The 13640-nt window shown below is 37.7% G+C and overlaps 1 long non-coding RNA gene across 3 annotated transcripts; it reads right to left on the bottom strand.

Moving 5' to 3' along the window:
- Positions 1-157: 157 nt before the first annotated feature.
- On the bottom strand, positions 158-9477 carry LOC310901240. 3 transcript variants are annotated; one of them, XR_014585651.1, is made up of 5 exons: positions 8249-9477; positions 5655-5738; positions 3815-3929; positions 3238-3293; positions 158-651 (listed from the first exon to the last, which is right to left on the bottom strand). It is a non-coding gene; the product is annotated as an uncharacterized lncRNA (long non-coding RNA). The 3 variants fall into 3 exon arrangements; XR_014585652.1 differs by having other exon boundaries at positions 3815-4557; XR_014585653.1 differs by lacking the exons at positions 5655-5738; positions 8249-9477 and having other exon boundaries at positions 3815-4735.
- Between the last annotated feature and the right edge of the window lie 4163 nt (positions 9478-13640).

Consider the following 13640-nt stretch of genomic DNA (forward strand, 5'->3'; position numbering starts at 1 on the left):
TCTGATATTCAGCAAAAAGAGTTTGCTAAAACAAAAAAAAAAGATAAAGTTTATCTCATATTATATCTGCACAGACTAGAAAAGCTATCACAGCTCATCATAAGATGTCATGGACTACCAGTAGCTGAAACCTGAAGTATCTAGTGAGGGTAACAGATTGGAGGGTACATGCTGGCTCTCAAAAAAAAATTTGTTTGATCTTTGCTACTGTAAACCTGGCTCAAATCCAGTCTTGGATCATAAGTGTAACAATGTGCAAATAGCTGAAAGATTTTTTTTTTTTAATCTTTTCTTAAAAAGTATATGAGTACAGCCACAGAGGGGAACAAGAAGTAATAAAAGATAAAACATTTTGAGTGTTGAGTAGTCACTAATTACTCAGAGATGGTGACTTCCAGCGCCAGGTATGAAACTCAGATGCGCAATACAGATTGACAGAGTAGGCAAATCAGCCAGTTATGAGATAGGGGATGTTCAGTGAGAGATGAAAAGTATAGACCACTGCAGTAGTGATCACCTTTGTCCAACACTCAGAGCTCTGTGACAATGGGCACTCAGAATAGATGAGAATTTCTTCCAAGATAAAGTTGTCAGTTTAAAGATACAGTGTGTTCATTTAATATAAATGTTTTCTTGAGTAGATTCACTACACTGTGGAAATGAAAGAGAAAGATTTTACAAATTGGTAATAAGACGTACAGTGTTATCAAACAATAATACATCACAACTGAGCTCCAAATAGGACAGTTACTGTAAAAGCTTGCAGACAGTTAAAAGAAATAAAACATAATTGAATTTAAATTACAGAAATGGGTGACATCAGCAAGCCATAAAAAGATTTCCATTCATGAAGCTTCTCGACACCAAAGAGAAATTTCTAGGAAAGAAAGAAAACTGTTTTGAGATTAAAATCTGAAGTATGGGAAAGAATCAAAGTGAAGAGCTGTAAAAAGTGGGATGGGATACCAGGTGCTGCCCAGCTGAGTAACTGTTAGAATATACAACTTTGTATCAGAGAAAAGGCAGGTGCTAGAAGAAGGGGACAAGGAAAGAAAGAGGTGCTGTGAAATCATCTACAACAAGCCTATGAACACCAGTTCTGGACTGAATCTTGACATTAAGTGGTGAGCTTGTGAAACTATTTAGGGAAACAGTAGTGAGGTTGAGTCTTCTGGTAACTATAGAAAGTCAAATGTCTATATATCCTGAAATTAAAAGTGCTAGGAAATAGCAAAATCTGGGAGTTCACTGAATGATATGATAGACACCAGACAGAATTGAATGCCCATAAAAGACAAATGTCCAGATGTCCATAAAGAGGAAATCTAAACTGCATACACTGTTTTCCTAAACAGGTTGTATGATAGGTTTGCGTGTACAAAGCCTGCTGACATCCAGTATTTAAGACAACATTGATAATAGGAAAAAGATCAGGCAATGAATTTGAAGTTCAAGTCAGAAAGGGAAATAAAAATGTTTTGTTTTATGTTTTTTTTTGTTTGTTTGTTTGTTTTGATTGTGGAGGGGGGCATTTTGCCTCAAAGCTACTTCAGTCTGAGACTGACAGAGAATGACAAAAAGCCATATGAGAGAGTGGACAGCTAAGAATACAAATCTGTCAAAAGGTATGTTCAGCTGAGTGCCATAATTGTGGAAGTTAAAATGAGATTTTTAGTTTCATTCTGGTCAGCTCAGTGTTGTAGTATGACAATTGAACACCACATATAAAATACAACGGGCATCTCATTTCTGTGACCTTTTCGCCACATCATAAGTCACCACTACCACAGGTCCTCTGGTAGAAGCCAAGGAATTGCTCTAGAAACATCTAGAGTATTTGAAGATATTACCACCATCCTGATGAAGGGTATCACATTAATCCACTCCAGTACAAAGTTAGTAATATTTAAATGTGTTGATCTAGTGCTGAGCCATTTTCATTTGAGTCTGAATATTGGTTGCATTGTGGGGAGACTGTACTCCTGGAGATCAAGAGCCAAGTAGAACTGGGAAGGAGTAGGTCAAACAGGTACTGATATTCTTGTGAGTGTTGATCAGACAACAGATTCTGAAAAGTTCTGTCTCATCTACCTTTTGCCCCCTACAGGATATATGTTTGCTATAGAAATTGTGAAAAATAGATTAAATAATACACGCTAACAGTTTCACTCAGGACGAGGGGAAAGCTAACAGTTGGAATCTGCCTTTTTTGTTGTAAGTATATTTAATGTCATGAGTTTAATTTAAACATCAAACTGCACTGGACTGGACTGACATTATCACAGTAGAAAAAGAAACAAATTTGCTATATATTTTTGAAAACAAACCAAGTTTTACCAACAGGTCCCAAAGGTTGCCACTCTACGAGAGAATAGGAAGTCATCTTGGAGTGACATACCACTGGTTTCCCTATATTTTTAAGCCTCATTGAACATGAAAACAGTCTCTTCATAGCTGTTCAGCGTGCACCTGATTCTGAGGAATATAAACACAGAAGCAGTATATGAAGCCCATACTAAATCAGCATAGTATGCTAATTTTGGCAGGAAAAGCACTACCTGATGTTCTCTGTGTTGGTACTTTGTTTCCTGCGATAGGATTCTGCTGCTAAACCCTTTCAGTGCTGGATCAACATTTCCAGGGTTGTAGGGTTTTTTTTGTCCTCTGACATTTAAAGGCTAGACCTCTAGACTGTAAGTAGTTTAAGGTAGCTTAACTCAATGTGGTTATAGCCCTAAAACACCATCTGTAAAACAAGCAAGGAATTTTGGTAATTGCTCATTGGATGCATCCTACCGAACATCTGTCTGATTTTATATCTAAGACAGTATAGAGGATAAAAAAGTAGGTATCCACTGGCATGTTTCAAAATAACCTGCTGATAGATAAGGAAGATGGGAGCAGTGAAGAAACTTTAAGGAGCCCAAGCTGCCTTTTAACTGAGTTCTTGTTATAGAATTTCTTGTACTAGTTTCTGAATCACTTCGCATTAGCCTCAGTCATATGTTAGAACATCCGACTCCATGAACTGCTGATGTCAATTCAAGCATAAATACTCCTCACACGAATGACCTGTACAGCAGCACAGAACAGTTAAATTTCTGTGTCCAGCACATTTGAGACAGCTTGGTGCTATTTTAAAAAGTCCAAGAACTTCTCACCAACTTAGTGCCAGGACAGCATGGACCTTAGCTTAACACCATCAGTTGTAGACAAAAGAGCAGAAAGACTCATTACCTGAACAAATCACACAACTGTTCATTTTCTCCAATGTATTGACAGGTATCCTTGAGCTGCAGGTGAAGGAGAACAGGCAACAGATTTTGATAAATCCTGACTTTTCTATACAAAAAACATTTGTCAAGTAATTGTTCTCCCACAGTCTAGTCACCAACCTCTAGCCTTATACCAGGTTTGTCCTGTGTTGCATGCAGCCTAAGAAAGTTCTGTGATCTGCAAGGGAAGGGGTTTTTCTCTTCAATCCTAGTTCCCCAGCATGAAGCCCTTCAGTTTAGCCTGAGGAGGTTGCTACAATCAAGAAGCCGGACAGGGAAATTGTACTTATACCCCATGCTGGAACAGGAAATTGTCCTTTTTTTTTTTTAAATAGGATTGTTCTCCAACTGTTCCATGATTACTGAGATACGGAGAACACAAAAAGGGCAGTGGGGCACTTGGAATAATGGATTTTTTCCCCTCCTTCTTGATACATTGAAAACACGGCCCAAATTCCTACTAAAAGGTTATACTCCTTACATTTAAAAAGAGGGAACGTGACTTGACTGTTATATCTAATCAAAAATATTCTATGAACCTGAATTCTGAAAAGCTCTTATGCTCCTGGGATGGACTTCAAAGACTATTCCCTCTCCTCCTTCTTGGATGAATACATGTATTACAAGGCAGAATGATATTATGCATCCCTTTTCCTATATTCAGGAGACAAACAGAGAGAAGCAGTAGATCTGCAGTTCTTCAGAGAACATACATGAAAGAATTACATTTCTCTCAGTCATAGCTGGTAAGGAAATAAAGGAAAGTAGATATTAGCAAAGTAGCAGATCTGTAAAAAAGCTTACAAATGGAGAGAAGGACTTAGAAACAAGGCCTCAGAAACAAGGCCTCATTTCTTTGTGTTCTAAAACAAAGTAGAAGGTGAACTGAGCAGGAAAGAAAAAACAATTAGAAAACAAACAAATGAGATTCACAACTGATGTCACACTGGGACAAGTACAAGATCAGAGAAAGGCTGAATGGAGCCCCCGTAAAGGATTTTTCTAGGAGACACAAATATTACTCTTCCAAAGAGTTTTTTGCTAAGAAATGCCATAAATACTTGTAAAAGGAATAGGAGATGTCTTTGTCCCCTACCAGCCTCCTTACTTCAGCAAAATGCTTCCTACCAGCAACATGTTTCCTATCACCAAAACCCGTCCTTTATTTCACTTTAAAATGTAATATTTTTTCAGATAGCAGGGCCAGATGTGTCAGTTAGTACTCACTGCATTACCATTTGTGTTCCTGTCTTGCCAGTAACAAAACTGCTGCTTCTACTCACTGTTAAAAAAAAAAAATGGTTAGAGAAAAATACCTGATGGCCTCAGTCTGGATCCCAGCAGACAAAAAAAAAAAAAAGATTTTAACAACAACTGTACTTGATTTGCCCTAAGACAAGGTTCCAGCCCTGAGTTAGGCTGCCAGCTGGACTGACACTACATGTGAGACTGCTTACTTTACATAGAGAGCCTATTTTCCACTGGTAAGCTCTAACTTGAGTGTTCTATAGTAATGAACCCTTTAAAAGAGAGTCAGGTAGACTTCATTATCATGTCCCACTTTCTTAAATGAAAGAAGTCCTTACATGCCCATCCATAACTGATTTACCCAGTAGTCATATGGACAAAGTTTTCTTAAAATATAGGAAAAAATATAACAAAAGTCACTTTAGTGTGATATGTTGTATAGGACAGGACTGGGGCCATCACTACCAGTGGCACCAAGGGAAGTACCTAACAAGAAGAAAAAAGGTAGAGGATTCTGTTACACTAACAATGAAATAAAGAATATTGTCATATTAGAAGGCTATGTGTTCAAGTGCTAAGGGTTGATACAGTGGGAGAACTGCCAGGGTAAGGATGTTAGACAGGAGCTTCCAAATGATGAAGATCAGCCCAAAGGAAAATATTTTGCGCTGAGAACAGACTTACATTCAGCAGAAAGCCAAAGGATTTAGCCTCTCTTCAGAGAATTGTATGGGATGGAGTAGAGTCTTTACTAATACACTTGCCAGTGACTACTGCATTTAATGGACCAAGCTAACACCCGCAAGTATGTAGTCCCTTTAACTCTTGCACTCTGACCAACAGAACACTGCTTTTAGTAGCAATGCAGATTTTGAGTCATCATCTGAATTTCTGGTGTTACTTTCCAACAAATGGTCACCGTACGCATGAAAAGTAAATCTGTTTTGTATATGAAGTCACTCCAACACACTGTCAATGCAGTGATTGACACTGCAGTGATGACTTGCAGTGATCTTTATACAATAATAAGCTGTAAGTATCCAGGACTTGCTAACTGGTTATTAGAATACACTAAAACAGCAGTTTGGGGGGGTCTCATCCAATCCAGCTGAAGATGCTGTTGCAACAGACCTTTGCAATGGAGACTCCCATGGTCCTTCAGACAGCGAATGACTGCTCTGTACAGGAGATCCAATTCCCCACAAAAGCTTTACCCTATGGAAAAGAATCCAGAGGGGTTTGCTTGGTTGTTTTTAAAACAAGCACTCTGACTGTGCGTGCCTGTACAACATTATAGTTTCTAAATAAGAAAATTCCATTAATCTGCAATACTTGCTTAAAAGCAAACCAAGAAGGAAACAACCTGGCTATTTTTTTATTACTATTTTTTTTTCCTCCAGTAGCTATTCATATTTGCTGTCTGAAAAACTGGCAAAATAAAGGAGTAGAACACACAGCACAGCTCATATGCAATACCACTTTAAAACTCACAAGGTTGACCATCTCTAGAAGAATATCAGCTTTTATTTTTGGCCCAAATCCTGGGGAGAAAACTGACAGCATTCTACAATGATTGTATTATAAGTGTCCCCAGACACCTGCACCTCCAGACTTACTGCACACAAACCACTAATCTCTTGTTTAAAAGTTTATCCAGCAAAACATTACTTCCAAAAGTAAGAGAAAAATTCAGATTCAAGACGCATTTAGATATCATGAAGTTTCTTGTTCATAAGAACGGATGAATAGACTGTCAACTTCAAGGTATATGATAATTTTACCTTGAATTTTGCTTTTCCATTCAAAAACTATCTCCCTGCATTCAAATTCATTCCTGCAGTAAAGGGACGTGTAATACCACCAATATGTTAACTGCATTTTTTTCAGTTAACAGTGGGATGGTGGAGTGGAGGGAGCGGGAGCTACAACATTAAAATACATCCACGTTTCAAGGTAAACTTAAGCAGATTTGAATTTGCTTCTTCTCACAGACATTCACAAGAAAAGAGGCACTTGAGCCCTTCAACACTCATGAAATGAAAACAGCAACATTGCTTTTCCTATACTTTGTCCAGAGGGAAGATTAAATGGTTATGTGAATAGAGTGTATTACATCTTTCTGTATTAATATGGGTACCCAGTTTAAAATTATTTCTACCATGACCTAGCTACAAAGGACATATCCCTTATCTTCTATAAAAAATGGTGTATCTTGTTTCTGCTGTTAACTTTTCTGATTTCTTAGACAACAATAAGGGGAGATGAACACCAGCTTCCAACTTTTGAATTTAAGAATGCTTCGTAGGTACACAATCTCTCTTAATAGCACTGATGTCTTACAACTATGCATCCCCTCCCCATTCTGTTACGGATGGCAATGTCACACCCTACAATATATTGCAGTAACACCACAGCTTAAATTATGCTAAGGCTTTTTTTTACATAAACTTTCCGCATTTATTAATCACAAATTATATTTTTTCCTAAATATGCAGTGCTTCTTTTTTTTTTTTTTTTTTTTTACTTTTACCTGATTAGGACACAAGGTGGACATAGTAATTTATGTCTGGAAAGTTAGATGAAGCAAACCATTTATTTTATCCCCATAGTCAATAAATATTGAGCGTTGGTTCAATGGCAGATTTTAACCTCAGCCTAAAACCTATATCAGTTTTGTAAGTACATCAGAAGATAAAATTTTCTCCCCCCCCACCCCTTTTTTTTTTCCTCTCTTGAGGAAGTTTCAAGTGTGTAAGTTTCATATGTGTTCCTGTCTGCTCTCAGGCAAAGACAATCTGGGCAGTTAGGAAACACAGCCTTTAAAAATGCTGAGCAAAAGGACCAGGACTGGAAGGGGTGGGAAAGAGCATTGCATGCTATAACAGAATTATAGAACAGAAGCAGTTTAAACACAAATAAGTTCCAAACTAAGTTCTACAAATTTCAGTCTTGCTTTAACAGAAAATCTGTCCCATTATCTTGTGATGAAGCTACTCAAGTTAGGGAAAATAGTAGAAAGAGTTTTAAATAAATAACACTGTTAACACTTGCTGTATATTCATAGATGCCAGTAAAAAGACTTCCAGGCTAATTTCAAGAATAGCATTTTAAAAAGCCTTGGAAGGAACCACAGAATATTTGATATGAGAAGGGGCCTCTGGAGATCATCTAGTCCACCTACCACTCAAAGCAGGGTATACTAGAGCAGGCAGCTCAGGATCTTGTCCAGGTGGCTTTTGAGGATCTCCAAGGAAGGAAATACAGAAATATATACTAGAAATAATTATTCAAGCTTGTTATTAAAATGAAAAATGAGTAAACCAATTTAACTAGAAGAAGTTCTCCTTAATATTAACCCAATTTTTTTATTTTATGCTTTGAAGTGACCTGAAGCTCTTCAGGAACGAGGCGAAGCTTTGAGAATAAGTTCCCAACGGCATACTCTTTTCAGGCAGCTTCAAAGGCCAAAAATATCTGAAGAATATAAGAACATCTGACTTCCCAATGTTACTTACCAACTAAGAGTTCAAATTTGTCCTGTATTTCTCATACTGAGCAGCTATGCTGTGGTCAGAAGCCATTTAAAATGAAAAAAAGAAAACCTAGAAAAATAACCTTTCGCATGAGATTTCTAAACAAATCTATGACTAGGCTAAGAAGTGTTGAACTCAGAAAAGTATGTCAAGTTTTAAAGCAGTATTCAGACCTCCTCTCTCATGTCTTACCTTAATCCCCATCAGCATACACGTTTGAAACTGTAAATCCTAGCAGAGAAAAATGCACAAGATCACTCTGTCTTATGTAAGAACATTCTGTTTCAGCTCGGTGCCTCCAGTTCTACTCAGAACCTGAAGGTATAGAAGCAGCTGCAAAAAATAATGAAGACAGAGTTAATTAAAAAAATACTCAAAGAACATTTGGGGCCTAATTTTGCTCTTTGTTAATTTGATTTTAACTTGATTGCCTGAAAATGAGGGCACGTGGTAGTCCTTAATTCAAATTCTTTCCATAGGATATTTCCTGTTTTGCAGGTTGGTTAGGGGATTTTCTTCAGAAAGGAAAAAAAGGGGAGAACGTGAGAGCTAGTACTTAGAAAGCGAGTCCTCCAAATCTCTGTCCCTATCTATTGATAACTAGGCTATAGATATTTAATAGTTTTCCTTGTACAAACATCCAGTTGATACACACAAATTGTTTCACACGTAGTCCATTATGGTGTTTGTTAGCCATAGTCTCTTTGACTAACAGAAACTGTCTGTGTTACAACATCACAGTGGAATCCTGCAGCAGTAATTGCTTGCTTGTTAAAGTGAGGATTAAAGATGGTTACTGAAATAGGACAATTACAGTCTCCTAACTCTATTTAGTCTGGATTTAGCCAGAAACAGCACAAACTCCAGAGGATTTCTTTGGTTCTGCAAAGAATTCTATAGAGTACCATTTCTCCATTACACAACACTACTATACATAAACAACATAATCCACAAACGATATATAGAAATAACCCTATATATGGTTCCCTTATACCAGCCCAGCAAAAGACTTCCATGCTTAAAGTATATATGTGTATGACTCAATGGTTCCATGAAGAGACTGCATAGCAAGATTTCAGTGCTCTGTTCTTGGCTGTGCCATTCATTCACTATATGTTCTTACATTTTTTTTTTTTTTTAAATAGTTATCCACTGAGGATAATTCAAAACACTTGCTTTCACTGAGACCATTCTGTGATGCAACCCATGCATGCCATAGTCCCAGGTGGATACTGCAAATGATGAAAATTTGTCAGTCACAAGGTTTCCTAACTCAACCCTGCCTAGAGATCAAAACACAATTTTTTCTCCATCACTAAAATGTGACTATTTTGATCAGCCTAACTTTAAATGCTTCCCACAATGGCATTCTCATTATTTTCCTTAAGGGATCTTTTCATTATAAAACAGGGAACTCTTTACTCTCCTTATCCCACTTGCTCTGTTTATTCCAGGAAGAAAACATGAATTTCCAGATGCTTTTCATTGGAAAGTTTATGTTCCTGGAGCTGCCGAACTTGCTGGTGATTGAAGTAGAGAGTCCTGGCTTGACGATTCTCTCTCACATCACTTCTTTATTTTGGGGCAGGAAGGGTGGGAAATGTGCACAAAGGGAGGAAGGGAAGGAGAAGATGGATGCTTTGATTTGCACATGATAAAATGTGCCCTTATTTGGCTACATTTTTCTGGTTTTTAGTTAATACGCATTTCTGATGCATCAGAAGGTTTTTTTTTTTTTAATGGAAATAGGTCTTAATCACTTACAAGTAGATTCCAAGATGCTCTACAAAAAGTTAATATCAGTATGTTTTCTTTATAGAAATTAAAGCGAAGAGAGATGATTTGGATCCTGTTAGCTAATGACCTATAGCACCCAAACTTTTTATTCACAGTTGTGTTCCTCCTAGACCCCTTTTCTGCCTGTCCTCTAACGTGCCTTTTTCTTTTTTTTTTTTCCCCCCTCTGCACATTGTGCACATCTCTACTGCTGGTAGGTTTCCCCTGGAACAGCTGTTTCTTGTTTATAAACAAACAACACCCATGGCTGATATTTCACCATTATGAATTTTCTTACTGATGATACTCAAGAAAACAGAATGAAATGATTGGTTCAGCAAAGCAATAAAACAAAAGACTGTAGGGAATACCAGAAGCAAGACAGAGTTTTAAGGATCATCTTTTGATCAGGGCTGGAGAGCTGACATCTGCTGCCCATTTGTGGAATTTATTATAATAGATTTGTCCAGGAGAAGCTCTATGATGAATCTCAGTTCAGATGTAACAGCCCCCCCTTGCGTAGATGTTTTGTAATATAATGACAGGTAACTAGATTACATTGCTAATAAAAATTTTAAGAAAATGCATCTGGAATTAAGAATGAGAACAGAAGTTGAGGCAGAGAAAAAGGAGTCACATTAAACCACATGTTTCTTTCATTTTCAAGGCACATAATTGAGATAATCACTTCTCATTGGATGTCTCCCCTTGAGCCAAATCACCCTAATGAAAGTAAATGGCAAATGTCATTCCTTCAGTTGAATGACATTATGCGCAATTTTACTTTAATAGGAGGAGGAGGAGGAGGGAGAGAAATGCATTTATCTGAAGTCAAGACACAGAGGTACTTAAGTAAGTTTAAGCAGTATCTTATTCTTAGTTCCAGTACATGAACAGCAAGATTTAGATGAAAAAAGACAAACCAAGACAAGCAAGCATCATACTTACAAAGCAGATGAAATGTAGCCACTAGAATTTCTGCTTTAATATATATCCCTGATGACAGAGGTCCCTGTACCTTAATATACAACCAGTCAGCCTGCTGAAGTGTTCACCAGCTAGGGGGTGCACATTGCTTCTTTGCATTTTAGAGTCAGTGGATTAAAAACAATACTCTTCTTGTCCCCTTTTGTAAGCTACAAACGCAGTGCCAAGTCATTTCTCTACTGTTGAAATAAATTAAGTAATCAGCCAAATATTTACTTAGCTTTAAAAAACAAAACTTTGAAAGCCTATAAAATGCCTAATTTCAGGTGCTTATGTTCAAAATCCCAATACTAAAAACTTCTGAGCAGCTGCCACAATCCTAGAGGTGCCTAAGCTCCCATATGCCTGTGGCTTATCAGACATGCATGGGTGGTTGCGCCCTAACCTAGTTCTGGCAAAGCAAAGGAGGCCATGGTAAACCTCTGCTGTTAGAATTGTATAAAATAACCTGGGCCATTTTCACAGAACTAGGTTGCAAAACGAATTGGTTGTTGGCAACTACACTGAGTAAATAATTGACATGAAGAAGAAGAGTGAGTAGTGATGGGTACAGATAATGACAACTTCGGTCTGGCTCAGCTGTGGCCTTGCTGGTATTCTGCACACAGAACCAATCAGCCGGTCGTCTAACACACCGCTATGGCCAATTAAGAAAAAAGAAACTATAGGTTTCTCCGCCTAATTACAGTAAATGTTCCCAGTACAGCTGTTGTACATTGATAAGATCAGACTCACAGCAACTACATTTTGTAACCATGGCTTGCTATCTTCTAAAAATCTACCAGATGAAGGAGATGGCACCTGTATTTTGTGTAATAGCCTGGCACACAGCAGGAGTTGGCAGGTGTAGATTTTTATTTTTCATTTTGGGGAGGTTAAAATCTATATGTCCTATCTCCCAAGGCAACAACAGATCAGCAGACTCAGCTACCCGTGGTGGAAGTGCTTGCCACCCTCCTTTGGGATGCTGCCACATAGAGTAATCTTGAATTCTGTTATGCTATCATGAATTCACAGTGTTATATATATATCCCAGTACCTGGGATATATTCCACACAGGTGAGCGTTCTAGTTCACTGCCTAAGCACTATTTATATATTTACGCAGTGACTGCCTAAAATAATAAACTACAGAAACAAGCTTGGCAGTAGGAACCCAGCACTGCTACCCAGCTAGCTTAATAAGCATGGTAGCAACTAGGCTGAGCACACACCCTCGTGTTCTCCTTCTCCTCCACATAATCTTAAGACGCTCTGCATAAAGGCATAAATTTAGGAGGAGGAGTGCATCCTGCCTTCAGCCCCATGTGTCTTTAGCACGTCAGACAGAACACTTTGTGGAGTCATGGGTTTCAGAATCCCTGAGGCTGAGGGAGTAGATTACACCTGTTGCATTGGGTCCACTGCAGACGCATTCCTTCTCTGCTTCATGTTTTGGCTCTCAGCAAGACTTGCAAAAACTAGGTGCCCAGACTGTAAATATTCTTAGCATGTATGAAAGCACAGCTGCAGGTCCCTAGAGAGCTTTCAGTCTTAATGGGAAGGCTCCTAAAGAACTGGAGACTTCACAGGATTAGGCAAGAACTAAACAAGGCTTTTTGGATTAAAATGTTAGATTTGGGAGCAGATCCAAAAATGATTGAAATGAGCTTCAAGTATCTATGATTCACTCTTTAACTTTTTCCCTGTGTATTGATTTACCTATCAAATACATTAAATCTGCTAAATTTGTTAGGCTGAAATATAATTATGATATACCTTCTGAAAAGACTAAGAAACACCAGTGAATCCTTTAAAAGGTGCTGTTAGATGTGCAATTTCCTCACTCTAATATGGGATAGTGTTACTAAATTATTTTTAATTGACCTTGTCAAATGGAGTAATTACCTTAGTGGTGGCAATTAAAGCAAATACTGATCTCTCTCACAGAGTATGCATCAGAGGAAATGTAGTGAGATATGCTTCAATTATTTTTTTAATCTATTTATTCTTAGACTAACTTTTGATGCTTTCTCTCTTGGGAAAGTCTACAGTAAGATGTACAAACTCCCTAACTCTGTTAAAACAAACTAGCAATGCCTCACACTCCTATTTTAAATAATCTCTTGGCTTTCAATGATTTGAATATAGCCTTTATGCTTTTTCATATGAACCAGCAGTAGAAAATGTTTCCAGTGGATTATTATTCCACAACAAGCCTGCTATTAACTCAACTCAGGAAAGTTTCAGGAAAAATACGATTTTTCTGGCTCTACAGTGCAGAAATATTTCTAACATAGAAAAATCATATTCTGTTAGGAAGTAATACAGATTCTTGCTAGAGCCAGAAGTGGATCTTTTACACCTCTGGTGTTCTAAAGAGACTGCTTCTTCAATGTGAGGAATAATTCCATTGGGGGTCAGATTTAGTAGGCTGTTATTCTCTATAAACCAACAGAATATTCTCTATAAACGAACCATGGAAAGTGGACAGTACAACAGTGCATGAGTAAACAGTTCTGGAGAAAGAACAGAAAAGCACACACATTTGGGCAATTCTTTCTGAAAAGCAGAGTAGCTTAGAAAAAAGTTGAATCTTTTGCATTAGGAGACCCAGAAGATCCAGGTCCAAGTCTGTACACCCTTTCAAGTCACTAAGAACAACTGACATATCATTCAGTTTAAGAAACATAATCATTTTCTCCCATTCAAGACGTAAGATTCCGTGTAAAGCACAGAACCCAAGAAGTGACTTAGCAGCTTTACACTTAAGCACACGGTAAACTAAAATGTTATTGTGATGTTTATACAGGTGTTTCCTTTGAATTTAGTCTGTGCCATCC

Source organism: Anser anser (genome assembly GCF_964211835.1).
Source record: "Anser anser genome assembly, chromosome: 5".
In the NCBI taxonomy this organism is placed as follows: Eukaryota; Metazoa; Chordata; class Aves; order Anseriformes; family Anatidae; genus Anser; species Anser anser.